Consider the following 8,591-nt stretch of genomic DNA (forward strand, 5'->3'; position numbering starts at 1 on the left):
GAAATAAAATTTTGACAAAATTTTCTATAGAAATAAAATTTGACAATATATCTTTTAGAAATAAATGTTTGACAAAATTTTCTATAGAAATAAAATTGTGACAATTGTAACGACGGCTGGGGTAAAACTCACGGGCCGGGGTTCGTCACAGAAAATACTTATTTTTGGACAGAGGAAAGAAGAAGAGTAGGATTTCTACTTTCAGTGAAGATGATCTTTATTTGTCTTGACAACATTTTCTATAGAAATAAAATTTTAACAAAATTTTCTATAGAAATAAAATTTTGACAAAATTTTCTATAAAAATACAAAATTACAAAAATTTTTTATGGAAAAAAAAATTGATAAAATTTTCTATAGAAATAAAATGTTGACAAAATTTTCTATAGAAATAAAATTTTGACAAAAATTTTTATAGAAATAAAATTTTGACAATATTTTCTATAAAAATAAAATTTTGACAAAATTTTATGTAGAAACAAAATGTTGACAAAATTGTCTATAGCAATAAAATTTTGACAAAATTTTATATAGAAATAAAATTTTGACAAAATTTTCTATAGAAATAAAATTTTGACAAAATTTTCTATAGAAATAAAATTTTGACAAAATTTTCTATAACAATAAAATTTTGAGAAAATTTTCTATAGAAATAAAATTTTTACAAAATTATCTCTAGAAATAAAATGTTGACAGAATTTTCAATTTTCTATAGAAATACAATTTTGACAAAAATTTCAATAGAAATAAAATTTTGACAAAATTTTCTAGAGAAATAAAAATTTGACAAAATTTTCTATATAAATAAAACTTTGACAAAATTTTCTATGCAAATAAAGCTTTGACAAAATCTTCTATAGAAATTAAATTTTGATAAAATTTGCTATAGAAATAAAATTTTAATAAAATTTTCTATAGAAATAAAATTTTGACAAAATTTTCTATAGAAATAAAATTTTGACAAAATTTTCTATAGAAATAAAATTTTGACAACATTTTCTATAGAAATAAAATTTTGACAACATTTTCTATAGAAATAAAATTTTGACAACATTTTCCATAGAAATAAAATTTTGACAAAATTTTCATATAGAAATAAAATTTTGACAAAATTTTCTATAGAAATAAAATTTTGACAAAATTTTTTATAGAAATAAAATTTTGCCAAATTTTCTATAGAAATAAAATTTTGTACAGAAATAAAATTTTGACAAAATTGTCTACAGCAATAAAATTTTGACAAAATTTTATATAGAAATAAAATTTTGACAAAATTTTCTATAGAAATAAAATTTTGACAAAATTTTCTAATGAAATAAAATTTTGACAAAATATTCTATCGAAATAAAATTTTGACAAAATTTTCTATGGAAATAAAATTTTGACAAACATTTCTATAGAAATAAAATTTTGACAAAATTTTCTATAAAAATAAAATTTTTGCACAAATTTTCTATAGAAATAAAATGTTAACAGAATTTTCAATAGAAACAAACTTTTGACAAAATTTTCTATTGCAATAAAATTTTGACAAAATTTTGTATAGAAATAAAATTTTGACAAAATTTTCTATAGAAATAAAATTTTGCCAAGTTTTCTATAGAAATAAAACTTTTGACAAAATTTTCTATAAAAATAAAATTTTGACAAAATTTTCTATAGAAATAAAATTTTGCCAAATTTTCTATAGAAATAAAATTTGGACAAAATTTTATATCGAAATAAAATTTTGAAAAACATTCTTATAGAAATAAAATTTTGACAAACATTTATATAGAAATAAAATTTTGACAAAATTTTCTATAGAAATAAAATCTTGCCAAATTTTCTATAGAAATAAAATTTTGACAAAATTTTCTATAAAGTATCATCTAGTTGCCTTGGCCTGCCTTTAAGTATGAGTTTAGCTGTTTTTTTTAATAAATCCTCTATAAATATCCTAATTCATTATTTTCCTTCCGCTTAATAAGAAAATGTCAAACATTTCCTGCGTGCCTGTCAAATACCCAGCTTATCACATGCCATCTTAAGCCAGCTTATAAAGTGGTCAACACTAAAAAAACCTGCAGAAAAGTAGACACGCGCACTTGTAATAATTAAAGGTCAAATCCTTAAAATGCGTTTAAATTCTCCTAAACCGCAACAATTACATTAAGAAATCGAAATATAAATAGAAAAATTCTTATCGTGTTCTTTTCTATAATTGAATAAATTAAGCAGAAAATGTTTGAGGTTTTCAAAAGACCACTTAAGACTGGGAAAAGCTGCCACGTGCAAATCTACTTAGGTGAACAGTATACAGAAATAATATTCCATCTTAGATGGCTTTTGAAAAGTTGTAAAGACCTCGTAATGCCAAGCACATTGTAGCATAATTAGTTCGATTAATTGAATATTAATCATACGCCTAATTGAATGCTTGTTAAATGAGTAACACTTATCATTTAATCAAATACACAGCGATGAACAAAACAAAAGCCAGCAAATTTATCTGGTATTTTCCTTCCTTAACAAACCTTAACAAATATCCTGATGGACAAATAACTTTGACAAACAATGACATGCCAAAGAAATTCTTATGACTAATGGCTACGGAAGTTTCCTCAAAGTGATATCCTTCCAAAATTCGTGGGGAAGTGACACCCCATGACAACTTCCTTTGAAATTTTGGCAAGTTGACACCACCTACCTGCCTCGACATACACAAAAGAAACCAAACAACGGAAGTAGTTCTCCGAGTTCTCCAGCCAAATTTCCCTTCACCAAAAAGGGTGTTAAAACAAAGGCCACGGAACTATAACTTATCCAAATAAAAACCCAAACGGGACAAAAGTAAATTCAATGTTTACTGTGAGCTTAAGTTGATGTCGAAGAAGAAGAATAGAAGAGAAAAATAAACCAAACAAAAAGTTGACAATACCTGTCACTTGTCCTCGCCATCGTTTTGCCCTTTTGTTTATTGGAAAATCCTTAGAAACAGCAGGGGAGCCAAACCCGTACCGGTAACTGAACTGTGAACCCCAAAACAAAAGAATACCATTTGAAGTTTTGAAGTATTGTTAGTAAACGGATATCCCCATAGGTATCCAAGTGACATGAAAATTCTATACAGGGAATTTGATTTCTCCACAACTGTTACTAGAGTTGCCGGGCCAACCGGAGTTGATTATACAGCACGGACCTGCCGCTGTTTCTCTTGGATTCATGATGTTGTTATCCTTGAGTTTTTCCCATGTTGTTTAACTTCTTTGTATATACTAGAAAAAGTAAAGAGAAGATGTTAAACATACAGTCAGAGAAAAAAGGAAAATTTTGTAAAAATTTTTGCAAAAATATATTTCAATAGAAATTTTTTGCAAAATTTTATTTCTAAGAAAATTTTGTCAACATTTTATTTCTATAGAAAATTTTGTCAAAATTTTATTTCAATAGAAAAATTTTGCAAAATTTTATTTCCATAGAAAATTTTGTCAAACATTTTATTTCTATAGAAAATTCTATCAAAATTTTATTTCTAAGAAAATTTTGTCAAAATTTTATTTCTATAGAAAATTCTGTCAAATTTTATTTCTACAGAAAATGTTTGCAAAATTTTATTTCTATAGAAAGTTTTTGCAAAATTTTATTTCTATAGAAATTTTTGCAAAATTTTATTTCTATAGACAATATTGTCAAAATTTTATTTCTATAGAAAATTTTGTAAAATTTTATTTCTGTAGAAAATTTGTGCAAATTTTATTTCTATAGAAAATTTTGTCAAAAATTTTATTTCTATAGAAAATGTAGTCAACATTTTATTTCCATAAAAAATTTTGTCCAAAATTGTATTTCTATAGAAAATTTGGCAAATATTTTTTTCTATAGACAATTTTTCTATACAAAATTTTATTTTTTTTTTTTCTGCAAAATTTTATTTCTATAGAAATTTTTGCAAAATTTTATTTCTATAGACAATATTGTCAAAATTGTATTTCTATAGAAAATTTTGTAAAATTTTATTTCTGTAGAAAATTTTCGCAAATTTTATTTCTATAGAAAATTTTGTCAAAAATTTTATTTCTATAGAAAATGTAGTCAACATTTTATTTCCATAAAAAATTTTGTCCAAAATTGTATTTCTATAGAAAATTTGGCAAATATTTTTTTCTATAGTCAATTTTTCTATACAAAACTTTATTTCTATAGAAAATTTTGTCAAAATTTTATTTCTATACAAAATTTTGTCAAAATTTTATTTTGATAGAAAATTTTATTTCAATAGAAAATTTTATTTATATATACAATTTTATTTCTATAGAAAATTTTGTCAAAATTTTATTTCTATAGAAAATTTTGTCAAAATTTTATTTCTATAGAAAATGTTGTCCAAATTTTGTTTTTATAGAAAACTTTGTCAAAATTTTATTTCTATAGAAAATTTTTCAAAAACTTTATTTTTATAGAAATTTTGTGCAAAATTTTATTTCTATAGAAAATTTTTGCAAAAATTTATTTCTATAACAAAATTTTTGCAAAATTCCTGTCAAAATTTATTTCAATAGAAAATTTTTGCAAATGTTTATTTCTATAGAAAATTTTTGCAAAATTTTATTTCTATAGAAATTTTTGCAAAATTTTATTTCTATACAAAATTTTGTCAAAATTTTATTTTGATAGAAAATTTTATTTATATACAAAATTTTATTTCTATAGAAAATTTTGTTAAAAATTTTATTTCTATAGAAAATTTTGTCAACATTTTATTTCTATTGAAAATGTTGTCCAAATTTTGTTTTTATAGAAAACTTTGTCAAAATTTTATTTCTATAGAAAATTTTTCGAAGACTTTATTTCTATAGAAAATTTTGGTCAAAATTTTATTGCTATAGAAAATTTTGTCAAAATTTTATTTCTGTAGAAAATTTTGTCAAATTTTTATATCTATAGAAAATTTGTGCAAAATTTTATTCCTATAGAAAATTTTTGCAAAATTTTATTTCTATAACAAAATTTTTGCAAAATTTTATTTCTGTAGAAAATTTTGTCACAAATTTTACTTCAACAGAAAAATTTTCAAAATTTTATTTCTATAGAAAATTTTGTCAAAATTGTATTTCTATAAAAAATTTTGTCAAAAATTTATCTAAATTTTATTTCAATAGAAAATTTTGTCAAAATTTTATTTCTATAGAAAATTTTGTCACAAATTTAATTTCTATAGAAAATTTTTGCAAAACTTTATTTCGATAGAAAATTTTGTCAAAATTTTATTTCTATAGAAAATTTTTGCAAAATTTTATTTCTGTAGAAATTTTTGTCTCAAATTTTATTTCTACAGAAAATTTTGTAAAAACTTTATTTCTATATTTTCAAAATTTTATTTCTATAGAAAATTTTGTCAAAATTGTATTTCTATAAAAAATTTTGTCAAAAATTTATCTAAATTTTATTTCAATAGAAAATTTTGTCAAAATTTTATTTCTATAGAAAATTTTGTCACAAATTTAATTTCTATAGAAAATTTTTGCAAAATTTTATTTCTGTAGAAATTTTTGTCCCAAATTTTATTTCTACAGAAAATTTTGTGAAAACTTTATTTCTATAGAAAATTTGTCAAAATTTTTATTCTATAGAAAATTTTTGCTGTTTCTCTTGGATTCATGATGTTGTTATCCTTGCGTTTTTCCCATGTTGTTTAAATTCTTTGTATATACTTGGAAAAATAAAGAGAAGACCTTAACCATACAGCCAGGGAAATAAGAAAATTTTGTCAAAATTTTATTTCAATAGAAATTTTTGTCAAAATTTTATTTTTATAGAAAATGTTATCACAATATTAATTGCTATAGAAAATTTTGTCAAAATTTGTTTTTTTTTTTAGAAAATTTTGTCAAAATTTTATTTCTATAGAAAATTTTTCCAAAACTTTATTTCTTTAGGAAATTTTGTCAAAATTTTATTTCTATATAGAATTGTTGCAAAATTTTATTTCTATAGAAAATTTTTGCAAAATTTTGTTTCAATAGACAATTTTCGGAAAATTTTATTTCTACAGAAAACTTTGTCTAAATTTTATTTATGTAGAAAATTTTGTCAAAATTTTATTTCTAGAGGAAACTTTGTTAAAATTTTATTTCTATAGAAAATGTTGTCAAAATTTTATATCTATAAAAAATTTTGTAAACATTTATTTCTATGGAAAATTTTGTCAAAATTGTATTTCTATAGACAATTTTGTCAAAATGTTATTTCTATAGAAAATTTTGTCCAAATGTTATTTCTATAGAAGATTGAGTCAAAATTTTATTTCTATAGAAAATTTTGTAAACATTTATTTCTATGGAAAATTTTGTCAAAATTTTATTTCTATAGAAAATCTTGTCAAAATTTTATTTCAAAAGAAAATTTTTGCAAAATTTTATTTATTTAGAAAATTTTATCAAAATTTTATTTCTATAGAACATTTTGTCAACATTTTATTTCTATAGAGAATTTTTTTAAAATTGTATTTCTATAGAAAATGTTGTCAAAATTTTATATCTATAAAAAATTTTGTCAACATTTTATTTCAATAGAACATTTTTGCAAAATTTTATTTCTATAGAAAATTTTGTCAACATTTTATTTCTATAGAAAATTTGTGCAAAACTTTTTTTTTATAGACAATTTTCGGAAAAATTTTATTTCCACAGAAAACTTTGTAAAAATGTTATTTCTATAGAAATGTTTGTCAAAATTTTATTTCTACAGAAAACTTTGTTCAAATTTTATTTCTATAGAAAATTTAGTCAAAATTTAATTTGTAAAGAAAATTTTGTCAAAATGTTATTTCTATAGACAATTTTGTCAAAATTTAATTCCTATAGACAATTTTGTCAAAATTTTATTTCTAAAAAAGATTTAGTCAAAATTTAATTTGTAAAGAAAATTTTGTCAAAATTTTATTTCTATAGAAAATTTAGTCAAAATTTAATTTGTAAAGAAAATTTTGTCAAAATTTTATTTCTTTAGAAAATTTTGTCAAAATTTTATCTCTATAGAAAATTTTGTCAACATTTTATTTTTATAGAGAATTTTGTCAAATTTTTATTTCTATAAAAAATGTTGTCAAAACTTTATTTTGATAGAAAATTTTATTTCAATAGAAAATTATATTTATATACACAATTTTATTTCTATAGAAAATTTTGTCAAAATTTTATTTCTATAGAAAATTTTGTCAAAATTTTATTTCTATAGAAAATGTTGTCCAAATTTTGTATTTATAGAAAACTTTGTCAAAATTTTATTTCTATAGAAAATTTTTCCAAAACTTTATTTCTATAGAAAATTTTGGTCAAAATTTTATTGCTATAGAAAATTTTGTCAAAATTTTATTTCTGTAGAAAATTTTGTCAAAATTTTATATCTATAGAAAATTTGTGAAAAATTTTATTTCTATAGACAATTTTTGCAAAAATTTATTTCTATAACAAAATTTTTGCAAAATTCGTGTGAAAATTTATTTCAATAGAAAATTTTTGCAAAATTGTTATTTCTATAGAAAATTTTTGCAAAATTTTATTTCTATAGAAATTTTTGCAAACTTTTATTTCTATACAAAATTTTGTCAAAATTTTATTTTGATAGAAAATTTTATTTCAATAGAAAATTTTATTTATATAAAAAATTTTATTTCTATAGAAAATTTTGTTAAAAATTTTATTTCTATAGAAAATTTTTCCAAAACTTTATTTCTATAGAAAATTTTGGTCAAAATTTTATTACGATAGAAAATTTTGTCAAACTTTTATTTCTGTAGAAAATTTTGTCAAAATTTTATATCTATAGAAAATTTGTGCAAAATTTTATTTCTATAGAAAATTTTTGCAAAAATTTATTTCTATAACAAAATTTTTGCAAAATTTTATTTCTGTAGAAAATTTTGTCACAAATTTTACTTCAACAGAAAATTTTTCAAAATTTTATTTCTATAGAAAATTTTGTCAAAATTGTATTTCTACAAAAAATTTTGTCAAAAATGTATCTAAATTTTATTTCAATAGAAAATTTTTCAACATTTGATTTCTATAGAAAATTTTGTCACAAATTTAATTTCTATAGAAAATTTTTGCAAAATTTTATTTCTGTAGAAATTTTTGTCTCAAATTTTATTTCTACAGAAAATTTTGTGAAAACTTTATTTCTATAGAAAATTTGTCAAAATTTTTATTCTATAGAAAATTTTTGCTGTTTCTCTTGGATTCATGATGTTGTTATCCTTGCGTTTTTCCCATGTTGTTTAAATTCTTTGTATATACTTGGAAAAATAAAGAGAAGACCTTAACCATACAGCCAGGGAAATAAGAAAATTTTGTCAAAATTTTATTTCAATAGAAATTTTTGTCAAAATTTTATTTTTATAGAAAATGTTATCACAATATTAATTGCTATAGAAAATTTTGTCAAAATTTGTTTTTTTTAGAAAATTTTGTCAAAATTTTATTTCTATAGAAAATTTTTCCAAAACTTTATTTCTTTAGGAAATTTTGTCAAAATTTTATTTCTATATAGAATTGTTGCAAAATTTTATTTCTATAGAAAATTTTTGCAAAATTTTGTTTCTATAGACA

Source organism: Haematobia irritans, chromosome 5, assembly GCF_050003625.1.
Source record: "Haematobia irritans isolate KBUSLIRL chromosome 5, ASM5000362v1, whole genome shotgun sequence".
Classification (NCBI taxonomy): Eukaryota; Metazoa; Arthropoda; class Insecta; order Diptera; family Muscidae; genus Haematobia; species Haematobia irritans.